Here is a 22,973-nt window from a genome sequence, read left to right as displayed (position 1 = left end):
CCCCTTTGGTAACCGTAAGTTTGCTTTCGATATCTGTTAAGTCTGTTTCTGTTTTGTAAATAAGTTCATTTGTATCATTTTTAAAAATTAGATTCCACATATGAGTGATATATGATTTTTGTCTTACTCTATCTGACTTCCCTCCTCTCTAGGTCCATCCCCTATACCTTCATTTTCTTAATTGCAAAGTAGAGTGAGGATTAAATAAGAATAGTTAATTATTTAATGAGTTCTTAGGATAGTGTCTGTCATATAGTAAGCACTATATGTGTTAGCTATAATTATTACTATTATTATTAATAGATAATATACTTACTTTAGGAGGAAAGTGTGGCTTTTCCGTCTCTATATCCATAACACACATTCCAATTTCTCCATATTAATATTTAACTTATTCATTGATTCTGGATATGGCATACTTAAACATGGAAGAAACATGAGGATGGGTAGTTTTATTTATTTTACAAATTAAATATTTGAATGCCTACTATTTTTAAGGCATTATAGTAAAGCATTATGATCACGTAAAGAACTTTGATATAATCCATTAAGATATTCACAATATTAGACAATTCATACATGAAAATTTAAACAATGACAGCTCAAATAGTATACAGTTGTATTAATACCATATTTTAAAATTTAATGAAGTTTTAAAATCCTATTATTTATCTTCCTTCCCCTTGCTCTTTCTCCCTCTGCCCCTCAGTACTATAAGTGTTATCTTCTTTGAAGTAATGGAATTTAATTAGATATATATTCCTTGAAATTTCTCCATTGAAATATTCTAAAACTTGATAAGGCAATGGTTACACAATTCTATAAATTTACAAAAATGTCACTGAATTATACATTTAAAACAGGTGAATTTTATGGTGTGTAAATTACACCTCATAAAGGTAGTTTAACAGTTTATCTTGCATAAGACTGTAACTAAGACTCTCCATTGAAAAGGTGGATCTAATGGCTGGCAAGTATCGGTATCCCAGTCTCTAAACTGACATCCACTTATTTCTGGATTAAATTCAACAGAGGCAATGGCCAGCCAAACGTCCCCTCTACCACCTGCCAAGCCTCTCAGGGGACCCTGGAGGAAGAGAAGTTCATTCTGTCTTCAGACTCATTCACCCTCTCACCTCTCTACTTAGATGGCCAAGTGGTGAGTGTTCAATGTGATGGTGATTGTTACCACCTGGAAACCAGAGTGAGGCAAACAACTTTTCCAGAGATGGTATTTAATTGTTTTTAGGTGATAATCATTTTCAATTACTTTTGTCCTAAGTTGTATGAGAACCAGTGACATAAAGGTGAAAGGCTCTAATTTTTGTGACAAATCCTCTGAGCATCTGGTCCTCTCCATTAGAATTTAAGCAATTTCCCTTTATCTCAGACCTACCCAAGCAAAACAGTAATTTTTATTTCACTCAAAGTACAGGCATCCTTTATGCCTTTATGTTATCTCTAGTGATTATTTTATATCTGAAATTTTCAGTACTTCTCAATTGTTTCTTATTTGAAAGTTCTGCAAACTTTCAGGTGCAAGATCTTGTAAGAAAGAATCAGGTAGCTGAGCTTATCGTAATGGAGTCACTCTGAAAAGATGGCAGCGATTCTTCAGAATAATAGTTAATAATAATAACACACTGCTTTCTACAGTCTAGGAGAACTATTTTATACTGCCTTTCAGAAAGGTGACTATGAAGGATAAATGCAAGTTTTTTTTTTAAAGACTTAAAAATTAAACGAAAAAAATTTAAAACAATGTATCTGTCAACTTTACCTAAATGGAACTCAGGTCTCTGGCAAACCTTGCCAGTCCAGAACCAAGCAGAGAGCCAGAAAATGGGGGTAGCGGGGGGGGGGGGGCTTTTTTATCATATAAAATTTGTCACAAAGCCCATGGGTTAAAGCCTCTTCTAATATGCTTATAGGAAGTTACCTCCTACCCCCATCACCTATTATAGTAGCTTGAATGGTGGTCCCCCAAAAGATATGCCCATGTCCTAATCCTTAGAACCTGTGAATGTTACCTTATTTGGGGAAGGTCTTTGCAGATACAATTAGATTAAGGATCTTGAGGAGATCATCCTGGATAATCTGGATGGGTCCTAAGTCCAATGAGAGTGTCCTTAGAAGAGAAGAACTGCAGAGGAGATAGTCACAGAGAAGAGAAGGCAATGTGACTGTGAAGGCAGAGATTTGAGTGATACAGCCACAAGTCAGGGAATACCAACAGGCACCAGAAGGTGGAAAAGGCAAAGAACAGGTTCTTCCCAGAGCGTTCAGAGGAAATATGACCTTGCCAACACCTTGATTTCAGACTTCTGGGCTCCAGAACTGTGAGAGAATAAATTTCTGTTGTTTTAACTCACCTAGTTTCTGGTAATTTGTCTTGACAGCCTTAGGATACTGATAGACCTATTCAGTTTTTTTAAAATGAGTTCTCAATGATTGCAGATGGGAAGCAAATCACATGGCTGAGGGATTGCTTTAGAACATTAATTGGCTTATATATATATATAACCTATTCAAAAATGGGATTTGAGGTAGCTAATAAGAATACTTGTGTTAAATGAAACAATACTTGACAAAAGCAAAAAACAACAAATCAGAACAGAAAAAATCCATGACATTTGAGCTCAGACCTTAGTTCTTAGGTTCCTAGAAGTAGCAAAAGCAAAGAGGGAAAGATATTAGGTATTTATAATTCCATAAAGTTTGAATTGTTTTTCCTAGTTAGAAATCTATAAATGATGGGTATTGAGTAACATTTTGAATAATATACTTGGAATACAATTTTAGATTAACTACAAAGGCCTTTCCTAGATAGTTTTTTCCTATGGATAGCAGTATGTTATTGTTGTAATGAACACAGACCTTGGAACTAGGCTGCCTGAGTTTAGATCTCTATCTGCCACTCACTTGCTGTGTGACCATGGCAAGTTAATCTCTTTGTGCCTTAATTTCCATTTCTGTAAAATGGGAATGATAATAGTGTCTGCTTTCATATTGAGAAGATTAAATGGCTCAATACATATAAGGTATTTAGAACATAGCATATAATAATCATTCAATAAATGCTAGCATTTATATTTCTTCTAAGGCAAAACAATAGCAAAGGAGAGTGATGTGTTCCATATACAAACTTTGCAATAATCTAGATTAGTACAAAAGTAAGAAGATGTTAAGACCTGAGGATGGTTAGCACACCCTCAGGAAAAAAAGAAATGTGTTATTATGTCAATGAAACCTGACGTAGGTTCTGGTGGACACTAACACTGAACTGAGGTTTTCTAAAGAAACTCTCTAACCAGGAACCAATGTGTTCCTTGGATCAATGTTGGTAAACAAATGCTTGTTACCAATCCATAAAGAAAAATACAGGAATTGAGAGAAAGTGCTTAAAAACTTCAGTGTCAATTTGAATAATTTTATATCTGAAAAATATAATATTAAAAATGTGGGCTTGTATTTGACATTTTATAATTTTTATTTCTCTAAAAAAATGATTTTAATTTTATTTTATGAAACTAATGATCCATGACTGATTGTGGGGGAAATAACTTTTCCTTCATCACTTGTAGTTTGATAAGCTTTGTGCTAGACAGAACCAGAACTCTTCTCAGAAAATTTGTTATCTGCAAGTACCCTGATGAGTACATACTAGATACTCCCAAATTCTCATTTTTTTAAAAAAGGGATTATACTGACTTGGAACATTTTAAAAATAATTAGAATTTATGTTTTACATGTTCAAGGTCAAAGCTAAATTATTCACATAGGGCCTTGTCAGAGATGCTGATCTATTCAAATTGCATTGTAAGATGACCATGCCAAGTTATTGAAGGACAAATTGTAAAGGGTGGGGAAGTTGGCTAGGATACTACCCTGTTACATATTCTTTAGGTAGATATGTCTTTGGAGTTAAATAGGTTGAGCCCACTGACAATAAAGAAACAGGCAAAGGATGGCTCAAAAGACTATAAAATGCCTATTTACTAAAGCAAAATAATCTGGGTGCTTTAACCATAAACCTAGTCGTACCATATTCTGCTGTAGGACATAAAGTTTTAACCTGAGAATAATAATTTCTCATATTTTGGACTTTGAACATATTTGAATTCCAGTCTCAAACTCTGTCATTTATGAGCCATATGACCTTGGGCAAGTCACTCTCAAAACCTCAGTTTCATCTTCTATAGTATAGATTGTAGTAAAGCATATCATTGGGAAGCTATGACATTACAGTATGATAATATCAAGACCATCACTGGAAGGGTACTGGCCCAAGGCAACTCAATTAATTTAGGAGGAGGCAGAGTTGAGCTATTATGACTATATCTAATAAAAGTTACAGTAGGTAGCCTTCCCAACTCTTCCTTCAGCCCAATAGAAGGACTCTCCTAATTGCCCCAACCAAAGGACAAAGGGCTCTGATAATATTGGGGTGGGTGAGTTATAATTATGATAGATTAAAATGCTTTAGGATACTGCTTGTGTAAAAATTAATGACAATCGTCTTCAAAATGAACCTTTGCAACGTTACATTTCTAAATTCCATATAGTGTATAATTGTGGGGGGTTTTTTTCAAGGAAGTTCTCTTTAAAACTAAATTATAGAGAAAAAAGAAGCTGACATAAATTAACTTTGAAAAACACTGTTTTGACTATATACTGTAAGGGTAAATAAAGAACTATACATAAACACTGTAATCTAATTGGTAAATTTATTTTTCACAAGGGTATGGGCTAGGAATTCTGCAACTCTGCTAGGCTACTCTGCATGTCCCACAATTGAAAAAAATAAGTAAATAAATTGTAGACAATGGAAGCCAGGTTTCTGGCTGTCAGAGATTGAGGTTATAAATAAACAATGGGGGAAAGATAGCATAGACCCTGTGGTGCTAGAGTCAGAGATAGGAATATGAACTCAGGTACACACACACACACACACACACAGAAATATCAATACCAAAGAATGTGTATACATTGGTTTGTATAATACATATATTTCTTAGTTCTGTCTGCTGAGAGGATAGGGAAGCAGTGACACCCCAGTAACAACAAGCATACCCAGCACCCAGATCTTAGTTTCTAAACACCATTCCCCAATAAAAAGAACCAGGGTTCCTTGAAGAAATGACTGATTCAAGGAGTGGGTAGGGGAAATTCAAGATAAGCCTGGAGCATTTTATAGTGCAAGAAAGTAAAATAATGTTTTTTAAAAAAAAGAATATGGGGGCATGTCAAAAGGACCACAGGAGCCTCAAGTGGTCCTCAGAAAGAGTCCTCAAATGGTCAAAGCAGGAATCATTTGAGCAATAAAATAAATAAGAGTAGTATTGGGCTCTTAGTAGTAGTAGCATTTATAACCCAAAAGAGCAAAGTAAAAATGAGTATACCCAAATGTATATAATTGATTGAACAAATATGTAAACGGGGGAGAAGGGAAAAATCTTCCTTCAGAAAAATTCCAAATAATTTATGTAGAGCCTCCCTACTCTAAGCAGTGGGGCTTAATTCTCCTCTACTGAAATGTGAGCTGGATTTAGTTACTTGCTTCCAAATTATAGAATATGGAAAACAGAAGAATAGGAAATTTATAGTGGAGAAACCTGTCAGACTCCATCTTAACTAAGCAATCAAAGTTAACACCACAAGTGACAAGACATGTTGATATGAGGTACCCCTTGATATGATTTGATAAGAAGCATTCTTCACCTCTGAGAGAGTCTTTCCCAAGATCCACTGAGAATTCCTAATTATGAGAAAATATCAGTCAAAACCAGATTGAAAGATGCTCTACAAAATACCTGACTAAGTACTCTTAAAAATCGTCCAGGTCATGAGGTACAAGAAAAGACTGGGAAACTGTCACCAACTGAAGGATACATGATGACTAAAAGTAAAGTGGTGTCCTAGAATGGATTCTGGAATAAAGCAAGATGAAATATTAATAAAATATCCAGTTCAGTTAATAGTAGTATACCAATGTTAATTTCTTAGGATTGATAAATGTCCTTATACAAGATGTTAGCATTAGAGGAAGCTGGGTAAAGGTATATGGGAATTCTTTGTGCTGTCTTTGCAACTTTTCTATAAATCTAAAATTATTTGAAAATAACTTTTTATGTTTATAATGTTAACTAAGATAAAATATTAATATTTGTTGATTTTGGAGAGAAAATACATGCAGGTTTCAAAAACTATTTTTCTATGATTTTAATTTTTTCTGAAAGAAAAATTATTGCAATATTCATTTCCCCCCTTTTTTCCCCAGCGGTGTTTAGTGCTTACACAAACCTTAATGTTAAATAAAAATATATGTTAATATTTTAGTAATATCATAGTTAATCAAAACTTTCTGACTCTTCTAATGGAATTAAGTGTAATAGATTTTCTGAGCTTAACTCTGAGTTTACAAGGCTGCCACTTAGTTATCTGGTGGCATAGTGTTCTGAGAAATTTAAAGGAACTGCTACAAGTACCTAATTAATCCTTACAAAGTTGAGATAATCTGATTCATTAAAAGAACAATGTGTGCCTGTCACCGAACTAGAAATTTTTAATTACCATCTTGTACTTTGCTGATAACTTGATCTTCAGTGAAAAAAAGTGACTGTCTTTATGTGATGTACCACAAAGTTTAAAGTGCAGAACTTTAGGAAATATGGAAAATCACAGATAAATGGCCTAGATTTTAAGAATTTATTTTTCTCCTTTTAAGATTATTTTCCCTATACTATTAGATTTTTAAAATAATTTAATAGCAACTCCTCATTCTACTTGTCTTTCTAACTAGTTATTTCATTTTAGTAGCTAATACAAAAATTTCACACAACCCTGAGAAACGTAGGCCAGTGAATACTTGGAAATTGCTTTTCAGTTTGTTAATTCTTCCACTATTTGCTTCCGTTTATTTTCATTCAAATGTTTCCATCTTTGCTAGAAATGTCTTCTATTTTTCAAGATTTTCTTTTCTTTTATGCTCTTTTCTTTTTATTAGCAGTTGTAGTAATGCCTGTAAAACTTGAAAAGACTCACAGTATTCAAAGATAATGCAGTGAAACACAGGTTATTTACTTGATATTAGTATTAAAGGATTTTTTTAAACAAAGATTCTGTCCTTACATAAAATTAACAATCTAGGTAGAAACTTACCAATGTCAAAACTTGTTTTGAGGGCTTCCCTGGTGGCGCAGTGGTTGAGAATCTGCCTGCCAATGCAGGGGACACGGGTTCAAGCCCTGGTCTGGGAAGATCCCACATGCCACGGAGCAACTAGGCCCGTGAGCCACAATTACTGAGCTTGCGCATCTGGAGCCTGTGCTCCGCAACAAGAGAGGCCGCGATGGTGAGAGGCCCGCGCAACGCGATGAGGAGTGGCCCCCGCTTGCCGCAACTAGAGAAAGCCCTCGCACAGAAACGAAGACCCAACACAGCCATAAATAAATAAACAAATAAATAAAATTTTTTAAAAAAAGTTCTAAATTACTTCTAAAAAAAAAAAAAAACTTGTTTTGAGAACTTTCTTGAGATAATTAGTCTTACAGATATCCCTGCTTGCCCACATTTATGAACACTTCCTAAATTAACTGTTATGTGGGAAGGTAACATTTCCTAGACCAACCATATTAAATTATTTCATGAGAGCGTTTATCATTTTACCCGACTCACTATTCTACTAGTTATACTGTACTTCCGAGCTAAAAAAACTGTTTGACAGAGAAAGGTTGAAACTTTTCCTTAGTAGGATGAGGTCAGAAAATCTAAGAATAGCTCCAATATAAAAGGATTGTAGAGATGGGATTTGAGGTACACATTTCTGTGAAGTTATCACTACTTATTAAATGACAGATACTCGTGCAGTATCTAGGTTTGTTTTTTCTTTTTCTTTTTTTGTGAACAGTATTTGGAATAGAATTTCTTACTCATTAAAATCGATACTTCTCCAGAGTACAGGGAATGTAGTTTAAATTAAAAAGATATACATACGTATGTGTATGTAGAAAGAAACTTTGATTCAATATTTTACCATAAGCTGAATTTTCTACAAAAGAACTATGCATAGAGTTTCTTAATCTTCTTATCACTCATCTCCATTGTTAAGATCAGCTGGGACTTCAGCTTCAGGTCAGATGGAGTAACAAGTACTAGATTTACTGTCCTATATGAAACAATAACAACAACAAAAATATCAAATCAAGGTGCTGGGCATCAGGCAACCTAAGAAAGTGATCCCTGAGAGATGGAAAACAAATGAGGTGAGCCCTATAGATGTCCTAGCTTACTGCCACAAGAGAATTTCCAAGCCACAGTTCAGGGATGAGGAACAAAGGCAGAATGTGTCCTGAGGAAGTGGAAGCTGAGGTCCAGAGAGAACAAGAAGGCTAGAGTTCATAGGACAACACCATAAAGGAGAGAACTGCACAGAGAGATAACCTAGAGTCATTCACATGGTCCCTGCTGAGTATTCCACAGAGTACTGATCAGTCTTTTCATTTGAGGAAACTGCTAGAGACTGTGAAATAAACATTCAAAAGAATTAAAGAGAAGAGTGCTTAACATTCACACAGGGCCAGGAAAAATACTGGTTCCCTTCAGCCAGACTAGAAAAACTCATAATTCATGTGGCATTGTGTAGAGTACTCAGGAAAACCTTGTCTCAGTAGTGGGGGATAATTAGCTCTATGCTGGGTGCTTTTCTGAAGCCAACTAACAACTCCTAAAAGCAAGACCCTAAGGATCTGTTTCCAAGTAACTTAACTGCATGTATGAAGGAAGCTTAAGAATATTTACAGGAATAAGAAAACATCCTCTCAACAAGTAAAGTTTACAAGTTTTGGCATTCAATCAAGGATTTGCAGACATGCAATGAAGCAGGAAGACATGACCCATATTGAGGAGAATAATCAATCAACCAAAAATGACTTAAAACTGACACAGGTTTTAGAATTAGCAGACACAAGGACAAAATAGCAGTTATTATACCTGGAATACTTATGTCTAAAAAGTTAGGTAGAAATATTGAAGATATGAGAAAGACCCACTCAAACTTCTTGAGATAAAAACTGCATTGTTTAAAATGAAAATTTAAGGTATTGAAGAAATAGCAATAGAAACTATGCAAAATTTAAAACAAAAAATAATTTTAAAAAAGAGAATGCAAAGAACACCAGTGAGCTGTGGAACAATTTTAAGCAAACTTTTATATATGTAATTAGATCCCGGAAGTAGTGAAAAGAGAAGGAGCATAGAAAAAAATTTGAAGAAATAGTGACCAAAATTTTCAGAATTTTATGAATAGTAAACACCCACATTCTAAGAAGCTAAATGAGACTTAAGAACAAAAAATGTGAAGAAAACTACACCAACACACTTTATAATGAAATTGCTTTAAACCAGTCATAAAGGGAAAAATTTTCAAAGCAGCCACAGGAAAAAAGGCATATTGTGTACAGACAAACAAAAATAAGGAAGACAGCAGATTTCTCATTGGAAAAACTCAAAAAGTAGAGCAATATTTTTAAAGATGTGAAAGAAAGATTGACAACCTAGAGTTTAATATTCAGTGAACATGTTCAAAAATGAAAGCAATAAAAGATAGTTCATACATACAAAAGATGAAAGAATTCATTTTGAGAAGACCTACACTACAAGAAATTTAAAATTTGCCAGGCAGATGAAAAATGATGCCAGATGAAAATATACATCTAAAGAAATGAAGAGCATCAGTAAAAATAGCTACATGGGTAAAAAATATGAATTTTTTCCTATAATTTAAATTTTATTCAAAAGATATGTGACTGTTTAAACAAAATAGTTGCAATGTATTGTGTGTTTTATAACAAGTAAAATGAGTTTAAAAATAGTATAAAGACTAAGAAGTAAAAACAGAAGTAAACTATCTTCAAATTACATATGGTGTATAAAATCACTTGATGTCATAAAGTGATAAGTTAAAGATGTATACAAAAAAATCTTAATACAATTAGTAAAATAACAAAGCAAAGAGGTATAACTAATAATCCAACAAAGGAGATGAAATGGAATTGCTAAAAAAATACTCAATTCAAAAGTGGGCAGAAAAAGGAGGGAAGCTGAACAACGAACAGGAGGAACAAGAAATAAGAAATAATAGACTTAAACCTAACCATACCAATAATCATATTAGATATAATAGGTCCAGATATTTCAATTAAAAGGGGATTGTCAGATTGGATAAAACAAAAAGACCCAACTCAATGCTGCCTGTAATAAATTCAATTTAAATATAAATATACAAAAGAGATGCTACGCTAACACTATTCAAAAGGAAGCTGGAACAACCATACTAATATCAGACAAAGTGGATTTCGAGGCAAATAATATCACCAGGGACAGAGAAGATTATTTCATAATGATAAAGGGGTCTATCAGGAAGACATAATAATCCCAAATCTTTGTGCATCTAAAAACAGATGTTCAAAACACATAAAGCAAAAACTGATACAACTGCAAGAAGAAATAGACAAATCCACTATTATAGTTGGAAATTTCAATACTCTTCTCTCAATATATGATAGAATAGACAGAAAATCAATAACAATATAGAATATTTGAACATTATCAACACACTTAGCTTAGTGGACACCACTAAAGCACTCCATCAAACAACAGTAGAATGCACACTCAGTACACATGGAAAATTTACCAGGATAGACTATATATATATATATATATTTATATAGACAATAAAATAAGTCTCAATCGCTTTAAATGGATTAAGTTATAAAGAATGTGCTCTCTGACCACAGTGGAATTAAATGAGAAAACAATAAAGAGAAACATATCTGGAAAATCCCAAAATGGTTGATAATAAATAACACACTTCTAAATAAGACATGGATTAAGAAAGAAATCAAAATAGAATTAGAAAATATTTTAGACTAAATGAAAATAAAAGCACAATATGACAGAAATTTAGTGGGATGCCACTAAAGCAGTAATTAGGGGAAAATGTATAGCACTTAAAATCTGTATTATAGAAGAAGAAATTCTCAAGTCAGTAACCTCAGCTTCCACTTTAAGAAATTAGAAAAAGAAAAGCTAACTAAGCCAAAGTATGTAGAAGAAATTAAAAGATCAGAACAAAAGTCGAAGAAGTAGAAAACAAAATTAATGGAGAAAACCAGACACCAAAACCTAATTTATTGAAAAGATTGATAAAATTGGTAATTTTTAGAAAATTAGCAAATTCATTCCAACAATATATAATAAGGATTGTACATCATGAGCAAATAGGGTTATTTAAGGAATGAAAGGTTGGTTTAACATTTATAAATTAATATATAATTTATCATACTGAAAATCTAAAATGAAAAATCATGTGATTATTCTCCATAAACACAGAAAAAGAATTTGACAAAATCCAACATCCATTACTGATAATAATTCTCAGCCAAGTATAAAGAGGAGGGACCTTCCTCAACCTGATAAATACCATCTATAAAAATCCTTCAGCTAACATACTTAGTGGTGAAAGACTAAATGTTTCCCTTTAAAATCAGCAACAACAAACACAAGGATGTCCACTCTTACCACTTTCATTCAATATTGTACCAAAAATTCTGGACAGTTCTATCAGGGAATATAAATACATAAATAATCCTTCCAAACTGGAAAGGAAGAAGAAAGTCTGTTCTTATTCAAAAATGATGTGATTGTCTATGTAGATAATTTAGTGGAAACTTCAAGAAAGCTACTAGAACTAATAAGTGAGTTTAGTGAAATTACAGAATATCAGATCAAATCACAAAAATTAATTGCATTTCTGGACACTAGCAACTCATGAGAGAGAATTAAATTTTTCTAAATTGCAACTACAATAGCATCAAAAAATATGAATTACTTAGGGAAAATTTGGCAAAAGTTGTACAAGGTCTGTATACTGAAAACTGCAAAATATTGCTTTAACAAATTGCAGAACACCTAAATGTAGAGACATATCATGTTCAATGATAAGAAGAATCAATATTGTTAAGATGTCAGTTCTCCCATACTAATCTATAGAATCAATGCAATCCCAATTAAAATCTCAGCAGACTTTTTTTTCAGAAATTGAAAAATTGATCCTAAAAAATTCATATGGCGATTCAAAGGACTTGGAAGAACCAAAGCAAGCTTTAAAAAGAAGAAAAAACATGGAGGACTAATACTCCCTGATTTACAATACTTATTATAAAGCTATAGTTATAAAGACAATGTAGTAATGGGGCCAAAAGAGAAATATAGACTATAGGAACAGAATTGACAGTCTAGTAATAGACTAATACCTATGTGGTCAATTGATTTTTGACAAAGGTCCAAAGACAATTCAGTGAGGAAAGAATAATCTTTCAATAAATGATACCTGAACAGTTGGATTTCTATATGCAAAGGAAATGAACTTTGATCTATACCTCTCACCAAATACAAAAATAGTCAAATAGGATAAAAAAAACTGTTAAACCTAAAACTATATGAATTGTAGAAGAAAACATAGGAGAAACCCTTCTGACTTGGGTTAGGCAAATACTTGATTCAAAGGTAAAAGCATTGCCCACAGGGCTTCCCTGGTGGCGCAGTGGTTGGGAATCTGCCTGCTGGTGCAGGGGACACTGGTTCGAGCCCTGGTCTGGGAAGATCCCACATGCCACAGAGCAACTGGGCCCGTGAGCCACAGCTGCTGAGCCTGCATGTCTGGAGCCTGTGCTCCGCGGCAGGAGAGGCCACAATGGTGAGAGGCCCGCGCACCGCGATGAAGAGTGGTCCTCGCTTGCCGCATCTAGAGAAAGCCCTAGCACAGAAACGAAGACCCAACATAGCAATCAATCAATCAAATAAATAAATCTTTAAAAAAAAAAAAAGCATTGCCCACAGATAAACATATTGATAAATTTAACATAATACAATTAAAAATGTCTGTTCTTTGAAAGACATTCCTTTTTTTTTTTAGAGCATAACTGTTCAGCATATTTATTTATTTTATATAACATTTGAAATATAGTCCTTTACCTTCCTTGTCATTGCTTCTTTTTTTTTCTTTTTTTTATTCAAACAGAAAGTCACAAAAATTATAATCATCCTCATCAGTTCACTCAGTTCCATGTAATTAATTTTTTTTATCTTGATCTTTTGTTAGCACTTTTATGAATTCATCAGTTTTCCATTAGAGTTCTGAAAATGCTTATTCATTCAGTTCAGCAGTATAGTCAGTTACCAGAAACCTGTACTTGTCAGAGTCTTTTCCATGAACTCCTTGAAGATGAAACCCTTTTATAGGAACATTTTTGCGAAAGCATCAGAGTGCACCCCGAACTGTCTGTAAATGAAAAAAGACTTAAAGTGACCACGGTTAAAGATTTGATGAACGTTCATAATAATGCAATTGACAAGGAAATTTAGTTATTTCTGAGATATACATTTTAAAGTAATAACTAGAATTATGACTTATAACATTATACCAGAACATATAAGATTTTTAGAAATTTCATGTAATGTCTGAATCATTTATATTAATATAGTTCCATACAAATAACCCAAAGAAAGTTTAGTATTAGTTGTTTTTTGTTTGTTTGTTTGTTTAGTTTTTTACACTGCAGGTTCTTATTAGTCATCAATTTTATACACATCAGTGTATACATGTCAATCCCAATCGCCCAATTCAGCACACCACCATCCCCACCCCACCGCAGTTTTCCCCCCTTGGTGTCCATATGTTTCTTCTCTACATCTGTGTCTCAACATCTGCCCTGCAAACTGGTTCATCTGTACCATTTTTCTAGGTTCCACATACATGCGTTAATATATGATATTTGTTTTTCTCTTTCTGACTTACTTCACTCTGTATGACAGTCTCTAGATCCATCCACATCTCAACAAATGACTCAATTTCGTTCCTTTTTATGGCTGACTAATATTCCATTGTATATATGTACCACATCTTCTTTAGCCATTCGTCTGTCGATGGGCATTTAGGTTGCTTCCATGACCTGGCTATTGTAAATAGTGCTGCAGTGAACTTTGGGGTGCATGTGTCTTTTTGAATTATGGTTTTCTCTGGGTATATGCCCAGTAGTGGGATTGCTGGATCATATGGTAATTCTATTTTTAGTTTTTTAAGGAACCTCCATATTGTTCTCCATAGTGGCTCTATCAATTTACATTCCCACCAACAGTGCAAGAGGATTCCCTTTACTCCACACACTCTCCAGCATTTGTTGTTTCTGGATTTTCTGATGATGCCCATTCTAACTGGTGTGAGGTGATACCTCATTGTAGTTTTGATTTGCATTTCTCTAATAATTAGTGATGTTGTGCAGCTTTTCATGTGCTTCTTGGCCATCTGTATGTGTTCTTTGGAGAAATGTCTATTTAGGTCTTCTGCCCATTTTTGGATTGGGTTTTTTTTTAATATTGAGCTGCATGAGCTGTTTATATATTTTGGAGATTAATCCTTTGTCCGTTGATTCATTTGTGAATATTTTCTCCCATTCGGAGAGTTGTCTTTTCGTCTCATTTATGGTTTCCTTTGCTGTGCAAAAGCTTTGAAGTTTCATTAGGTCCCATTTGTTTATTTTTGTTTTTATTTCCATTACTCTAGGAGGTGGATCAAAAAAGATCTTGCTGTGATTTATGTCAAAGAGTGTTCTTCCTATGTGTTCGTCTAAGAGTTTTATAGTGTCCGGTCTTACATTTAGGTCTCGAAATCATTTTGAGTTTATTTTTGTGTATGGTGTTAGGGAGTGTTCTAATTTCATTCTTTTACATGTAGCTGTCCAGTTTTCCCAGCACCACTTACTGAAGAGACTGTCTTTTCTCCATTGTATATCTTTGCCATCTTTGTCAAAGATTCGTTGACCATAGGTACATGGGTTTATCTCTGGGCTTTCTGTCCTCTTCCATTGATCTTAATTTCTGTTTTTGTGCCAGTACCATATTGTCTTGATTACTGTAGCTTTGTAGTATAGTCTGAAGTCAGGAAGTCTGATTCCTACAGCTCCGTTTTTTTCCTTCAAGACTGCTTTGGCTATTCACGGTCTTTTGTGTCTCCATACAAATTTTGAGATGATTTGTTCTAGTTCTGTAAAAAATGCCATTGGTAATTTGATAGGGATTGCACTGAATCTGTAAATTGCTTTGGGTAGTATAGTCATTTTCACAATACTGATTCTTTCAATCCAAGAACATGGTATATCTCTCCATCTGTTGGTATCATCTTTAATTTCTTTCATCAGTGTCTTATATTTTTCTGCATACAGGTCTTTTGTCTCCCTAGGTAGGTTTATTCCTAGGTGTTTTATTCTTTTTGTTGCAATGGTAAATGGGAGTGTTTCCTTAATTTCTCTTTCAGATTTTTCATCATTAGTGTATAGAAATGCAAGAGATTTCTGTGCATTAATTTTGTATCCTGCAACTTTACCAAATTCATTCATTAGCTCTAGCAGTTTTCTGGTGGCATCTTTAGGATTCTCTGTGTATAGTATTATGTCATCTGCAAACAGTGACAGTTTTACTTCTTCTTTTCCGATTTGGATTCCTTTTATTTCTTTTTCTTCTCTGATTGCCGTGGCTAGGACTTCCAAAACTATGTTGAATAATAGTGGTGAGAGTGGACATCCTTGTCTCATTCCTGATCTTAGAGGAAATGCTTTCAGGTTTTCATCATTCAGAATGATGTTTGCTGGGGGTTTCTCATATATGGCCTTCATTATGTTGAGGTAGGTTCCCTCTATGCCCACTTTCTGGAGAGTTTTTATCATAAATGGTGTTGAATTTTGTCAAAAGCCTTTTCTGCATCTATTGAGATGATCATATGGTTTTTATTCTTCAGTTTGTTAATATGGTGTATCACATTGATTGATTTGCATATATTGAAGAATCCTTGCATCCCTGGGATAAATCCCACTTGATCATGGTGTATGATCCTTTTAATGTGCTGTTAGATTCTGTTTGCTAGTATTTAGTTGAGGATTTTTGCATCTATATTCATCAGTGATATTGGTCTGTAATTTTCTTTTTTTGTAGTATCTTTGTCTGGTTTTGGTATCAGGGTGATGGTGGCCTCATAGAATGAGTTTGGGAGTGTTCCTTCCTCTGCAATTTTTTGGAAGAGTTTGAGAAGGATAGGTGTTGCCTCTTCTCTAAATGTTTGATAGAATTCACCTGTGAAGCCATCTGGTCCTGGACTTTTGTTTGTTGGAAGATTTTTAATCACAGTTTCAACTTCATTACTTGCGATTGGTCTGTTCATATTTTCTACTTCTTCCTGGTTCAGTCCTGGAAAGTTATACCTTTCTAAGAATTTGTCCATTTCTTCCAGGTTGTCCATTTTATTGGCATAGAGTTGCTTGTAGTAGTCTCTTAGGATGCTTTGTATTTCTGTGGTGTCTGTTGTAACTTCTCCTTTCTCATTTCTAATTTTATTGATTTGAGTCCTCTCCCTCTTTTTCTTGATGAGTCTGGCTAATGGTTTATCAATTTTGTTTATCTTCTCAAAGAACCAACTTTTAGTTTTATTGATCTTTGCTATTGTTTTCTTTGTTTCTATTTCATTTATTTCTGCTCTGATCTTTATGATTTCTTTCCTTCTGCTAACTTTGGGCTTTGTTTGTTCTTCTTCCTCTAGTTCCTTTAGGTGTAAGGTTAGATTGCTTATTTGAGATATTTCTTGTTGCTTGAGGTAGGCTTGTATACCTAGAAACTTCCCTCTTAGAACTGCTATTGCTGCATCCCATAAGTTTTGGATCATCATATTTTCATTTTCTTTTGTCTCTAGGTATTTTTTGATTTCTTCTTTGATTTCTTCAGTGATCTCTTGGTTATTTAGTAACGTATTGTTTAGCCTCCATGTGTTTGTGTTTTTTACGGTTTTTTTCCTGTAATTCATTTCTAATCTCATAGCGTTGTGGTCAGAAAAGATGCTTGATATGATTTCAGTTTTTTTAAATTTACTGAGGCTTGATTCGTGACCCAAGATGTGATCTATCCTGGAGAATGTTCCGTGTGCCCTTGAGAAGAAAGTGTAATCTGCTGTTTTTGGATGGAATGTCCTATAAGTATCAATTAAATCTATCTGGTCTATTGTGTCATTTAAATCTTGTGTTCCCTTATTAATTTTCTGTTTGGATGATCTGTCCATTGGTGTAAGTGAGGTGTTAAAGTCCCCCACTATTATTGTGTTACTGTCGATTTCCTCTTTTATAGCTGTTAGCAGTTGCCTTATGTATTGAGGTGCTCCTATGTTCAGTGCATATATATTTATAATTGTTACATCTGCTTCTTGGATTGATCCCTTGATCATTATGTAGTGTCCTTCCTTGTCTCTTGTAACATTCTTTATTTTAAAGTCTATTTTATCTGATATGAGTATAGCTACTCCAGCTTTCTTTTGATTTCCATTTGCATGGGGTATCTTTTTACATCCCCTCACTTTCAGTCTGTATTTGTCCCTAGGTCTGAAGTGGGTCTGTTGTAGACAGCATATATATGGATCTTGTTTTTGTATCCATTCAGCAAGCCTGTGTCTTTTGGTTGGAACATTTAATCCATTCACGTTTAAGGTAATTATCGATATGTATGTTCCTATGACCATTTTCTTAATTGTTTTTGGTTTGTTTTTAGTAGATTCTTTTCTTCTCTTATGTTTCCCACTTAGAGAAGTTCCTTTAGCATTTGCTGTAGAGCTGGTTTGGTGGTGCTGAATTCTCTTAGCCTTTGCTTGTCTGTAAATCTTTTGATTTCTCCATCGAATCTGAATGAGATCCTTGCCAGGTAGAGTAATCTTGGTTGTAGGTTCTTCCCTTTCATCACTTTAGGTATATCATGCCACTCCCTTCTGGCTTGTAGAGTTTCTGCTGGGAAATCAGCTGTTAACCTTATGGGAGTTCCCTTGTATGTTATTTGTCATTTTTCCCTTGCTGCTTTCAATAATTTTTCTTTGTCTTTAATTTTTGCCAATTTGATTACTATGTGTCTTGGCGTGTTTCTCCTTGGTTTTATCCTATATGGGACTTGCTGCACTTTCTGGACTTGGGTGGCTCTTTCCTTTCCCATGTTAGGGAAGTTTTTGACTATAATCTCTTCAAATATTTTCTCTGGTCCTTTCTCTTTCTCTTCTCCTTCTGGGACCCCTATAATGTGAATGTTGTTGTGTTTAATGTTGTCCCAGAGGTCTCTTAGGCTGTCTTCATTTCTTTTCATTCTTTTTGTTTATTCTTTTCTGCAGCAGTGAATTGCACCTTTCTGTCTTCCAGGTCACTTATCCGTTCTTCTGCCTCAGTTATTCTGCTATTGATTCCTTGTAGTGTAGCTTTCATTTCAGTTATTGTATTGTTCATCTCTGTTTGTTTGTTCTTTAATTCTTCTAGGTCTTTGTTAAACATTTCTTGCATCTTCTCAATCTTTGCCTCCATTCTTATTCCGAGGTCCTGGATCATCTTCACTATCATTATTCTGAATTCTTTTTCTGGAAGGTTGCCTATCTCCACTTCATTTAGCTGTTTTTCTGAGGTTTTATCTTGTTCCTTCATCTGGTATATAGTCCTCTGCCTTTTCATCTTGTCTATGTTTCTGTGAATGTGGTTTTTCTTCCATAGGCTGCAGGATTGTAGTTCTTCTTGCTTCTGCTGTCAGCCCTCTCATGGATAAGGCTATCTAAGAGGCTTGTTGGGAGGGACTGGTGGTGGGTAGAGCTGACTGTTGCTCTGGTGGGCAGAGCTCAGTAAAACTTTAATCCACTTGACTGTTGATGGGTGGGGCTGGGTTCCCTCCCTGTTGGTTTTTTATCCTGAAGCAACCCAACACTGGAGCCTACCTGGGCTCTTTGGTTTGGCTAATGACAGACTCTGGGAGGGCTCAGACCAAGAAGTACTTCCCAGAACTTCTGCTGTCAATGTCCTTGTCCCCACGGTGAGCCACAGGAGACCCTCCAACACTAGCAGGTAAGTCTGCTTCAGTCTCCCCTGGGGTCACTGCTCCTTCCCCTGGGTCCCGATGCGCACACTACTTTGTGTGTGCCCTGCAAGATTGCAATCTATGTTTCCCCTAGTCCTGTCAAAGTCCTGCAATCAATTCCCACTAGGCTTCAAAGTCTGATTCTCTTGAAATTCCTCCTTCCATTGCTGGACCCCCAGGTTGGGAAGCCTGACGTGGAGCTCAGAACCTTCACTCCAGTGGGTGGACTTCTGTGATATAAGTGTTCTCTAGTCTGTGAGTCTCCCACCCAGCAGTTATGGGATTTGATTTTACTGTGATTCCGCCCCTCCTACCGTATCATTGTGGCTTCTCTTTTGCCTTTGCATGTGGGGTATCTTTTTTGGTGAGTTCCAGTGTCTTCCTGTTGATGATTGTCCAGCAGCTAGTTGTTATTCTGGTGTTCTCGCAAGAGGGAGTGAGAGCATGTCCTTCTACTCTGCCATCTTGGTTCCTCTTTGAAAGACATTCTTAAAAGAATGAAATGACAAGACACAGGCTGGGAGAAAATATTTGCAAAGCATTTATCTGCTAAAGGACTTCATCCAGAATATATAAAGAACTTTCAAAACTCAATTATAAGATAGTTTGACTTCGGAGCCCACTGTCTGCTCTCCTGGACAGTACAAAGTGTGTTTTGGAGTCATCAAGTACACCAACTAAGCTGCAGTGATAAGTTTATATAGGGAAACTAGGCTGCAACATCTAATTAAAGCATAAGGCATGCTGGAACCAGGAAGTAACACTGAAAATGGTGGAGAAAAGTGATCCAGGATCAGATGGGACAAGGGAAATTGATCTAGTTAGATTGTGCAAATAGCTTGACCAGTCTAGCAAGGCTGTTCAAGGTACAGGGTCTACAGGTTGCAGCACATATTTTAGTCCTGGTGTGTGTGAGGAATGGTGCCATTCAGTGGACAGTGAGAGGCTTCACATAGAGAGTGTCAATAAAGAGTCAATCAGAGATACATCATGGCTGTGGGGAGCTGTGTATTCATCATGCAACCCCAGGCTGTGGGAGTTACAGTATGTAGCTCTACTGGAGTAAAAAGGTTTTTGCTGAGAGAATTTCCTTTAAGGGTCTTATTCCTAAAGGAGACTAAAGTACTATATGCAGATTTGTGCTCAGGTTTGAAGACTTGAGACAAACCCTCCCTTAGAGGGCAAGTGCAGAAGAGCCAAAAAAGGAGACAGAGGAGATAGAAGTGTTGAAAAAGGCAGAAGAAAAAGAAGAATATTTACAGATATCAAGAGAAGAGAATGCTTCAAAACAGACTTCATTAAAAGTTAAAGAGCAGTCAAGAAGTGTCGTTAGGAATTGATGATTAGACGATTATTTACGACTGTAAGAATGCAATACTGGTAGTGTGGTAGGATAGGAATTGGCTGTTATAGAGACAAACCAGACAAAGTGATAGCAATGCAGCACTAGTTGTTTAGTGTTTATGAGAACCAGAGCTCCAGTTTATATTCTATAATCCCATTACCTCCCTTCTCAGTTATTCCTGGTGCTTTCTACCTGTACTACACTGTCAAAACTAGTCTTTCCATGGCTGCCAGTGAGTACCATGTCAATAACTCCAGTAGAACAATTCTAGTTTTTATGTAGCTTGATTTTTCAGTAACATTTGACATTGTTGATTTTCACTCTGGAAATTCTTTCTTTGGTTTCTTTAACAATTTTTCTTTCTTTTTTTTAGATTTTCCTTCTACTGATTGTCTGTACCTTTTTGATCTCCTCTGTCACCTCTCTCTTTATTACTTGATCCTTAATGCCAGAGTTCCTCTGGAATTTTCCCCATTTTTGTTGTTTTCCCCCTCTTTTTGTTTGTTGGTTTGGTTTGGTTTTTGTTGTTGTTTTCAAAAATGGTATCATTACCTACCCAGTTGCTCAAGAGGGAAAACTGGAGTTCATGCAGTCATCCTTGATGGCTTCTTTTTCTTCATTGAGCACATAAATCTTAAAGAATCAACCTCCAAATTGCTCTCAGATTTATCCACTTTTCCCCTGTTTCCTGTGGGTGCCAACCACCCTTCTCTATTCCCAGCATGGTGGTCCCAACTGGTCTACTCCAATGGCTTTCTCAGTGGTCTCTTGCATTCAGTCAATCCCTTCTTTAATCTATTCTTTACTCTCAGCTAGAATATTAAAAAAGTAAAAAGTAAAAGCATAAAATGGGTTAAGTCTTGCTTAAGACCATTTAATATATTTCAATGTCTTTTACAATAAAATGCAAGCTACTTAAATGGCTTACAGGGCCTTCCACAATGTGGGTGGTGCTCACCTATCATCTCAATCTTGTCTCTTACATACCTTCTTATATTTCTTTCACAGTTAGTTTCTTTTAGCTTTAGTGAGGTACTGTTAACACTCTGGCCTCTGGGCCCTCAAAAAGACTGACTTTTCCCTGAGCCTGGAAGTCTTGCCCCATTCCGTACTTTCACCAAGTTACTATGCACCCATCTTTGAGGTCTCAAATAAGATGTCATCTCCTTGACCCAACCCTAGGTTGTCAAACACTAGATTGGATCCCATAACATCCTGCATATCTCTTTTATAATGCCTACTACACATAAAATTACTTATTTAATGCCTATACTCTCTGCCGTATTATAAACTCCATGAGAGCAAAACCTAAATCTATTTTATTGCTATCTCCCTAACACCAAGCCCAGGCCAGGCTGATAACAGATGCTAAAAAAGATTAGATGAATGAGTAAATGAATGGCTTTTTTTCTAGAATCTACTGTGTGACTATTATAAAGTTTTCTTTGAGATGAAGCAAATGCTTTCCCTAAATCTAGGCTGGTCCTTGGCATTAATGACTTTAGGTTCTAACTATACACTGTGGATAGATGGAAGGTCCACCTTCCCCAAAATATCTTACCTGGTAAACTGTCATAATTTCTCTCCTTTGTTATTTGTTCTAAAACTGCCTTGCCTCTACCTAACTCACTTAAAGTCCCTAATTATAGGATAAAAAGAATATTAATTGCTTTCCTAAAGGTCAGTGTTAAATGCATATCATTTTTTTTCTGGGGGCAGAGTCTCACTTCCCTCTCTTTGTCCAATTGGAAGGATAATATTATCATATTTGCTTATTGCTAAAATGCTATCCCTAAGAATATAAGAGAAAGAACACACAGCTTTTAGTAGGAGCTGTGGGCTTTACCCAGAATAATAGGCCACCCTCTGACCTTTATGTTTTGGAATACTAAGTAAGAAAATTAGCCATCAGGAACAAGGGTGACACTGAAGACTAACTTTTCCTCCCTCACAATTTTGTAGATCTTAGCCCAAATGCTTTTAAAATTGATATGTATTATTTTTCTTATTTAAACCTTTAAATATTTAATTTTAAAATATTTCTAAATCATCAAGAATTACAGAAACTAACATAACGAATGGCATACTACTCCATAAAATTGATATGTATTTTTGAATAATTCTTTTAATCTGGGATAACAAAGTGGTTCCCAAGTAGTGGACTCATGTGCCAGCTCTCTCTGATATCTGTGTCACTGGCCAACTGAAGGCAGAATAAATGAAATTAACTCTGCAGGAGTAAATGGTGCCAAGATCCATGACATACATTGGAGAGAACCCAAGCACAGGCTTTAAATTGCATCCTAAAATCAAGGCCAAATCAGCAAAATTACTTGCACATAAATTTGATTTGAAAAAAGAAGAGTGAAAGAAGGCAGATAAGTAAAATATCAATGTAATATGCTTGGTAGTTGACACTAGAAGTACAAGAGGAAAAGGCACATCAACATACATACGTTTACTACATTTCATCAATCTGTGGTGCCCTCCTTCTCCATGTCTTTCATCTGTGAAATGGAGGTTCATCTTACAAGTGATGATGTGTCAAATTTAAATGGAAATATGTTCTCTTTCCTAGTGATGCATGTAATGCATATAATGATGTGCCTTATAATCAATGGCTGATTGACTGATTAAAATACAGTCGATTGGA

The 22,973-nt window shown here is 35.2% G+C and overlaps 1 long non-coding RNA gene across 6 annotated transcripts in view; it reads left to right on the top strand.

Moving 5' to 3' along the window:
- The first annotated feature begins 651 nt into the window (after positions 1 to 651).
- The window catches only part of LOC132365498 (uncharacterized), a 231,018-nt gene continuing 208,696 nt past the window's right edge, over positions 652 to 22,973 (top strand). For all 6 annotated transcript variants that reach the window (XR_009503115.1, XR_009503109.1, XR_009503111.1 and 3 more), the window contains exon 1: positions 652 to 1,159. This is a non-coding gene — a long non-coding RNA (uncharacterized LOC132365498). The remainder of the gene's footprint in view (positions 1,160 to 22,973) is intronic.

This window comes from Balaenoptera ricei, chromosome 4, assembly GCF_028023285.1.
Source record: "Balaenoptera ricei isolate mBalRic1 chromosome 4, mBalRic1.hap2, whole genome shotgun sequence".
Taxonomy (NCBI): domain Eukaryota; kingdom Metazoa; phylum Chordata; class Mammalia; order Artiodactyla; family Balaenopteridae; genus Balaenoptera; species Balaenoptera ricei.
The sequence above is the reverse complement of the archived record's forward strand: the minus strand, read 5'-3'. Positions and strand labels throughout refer to the sequence as shown.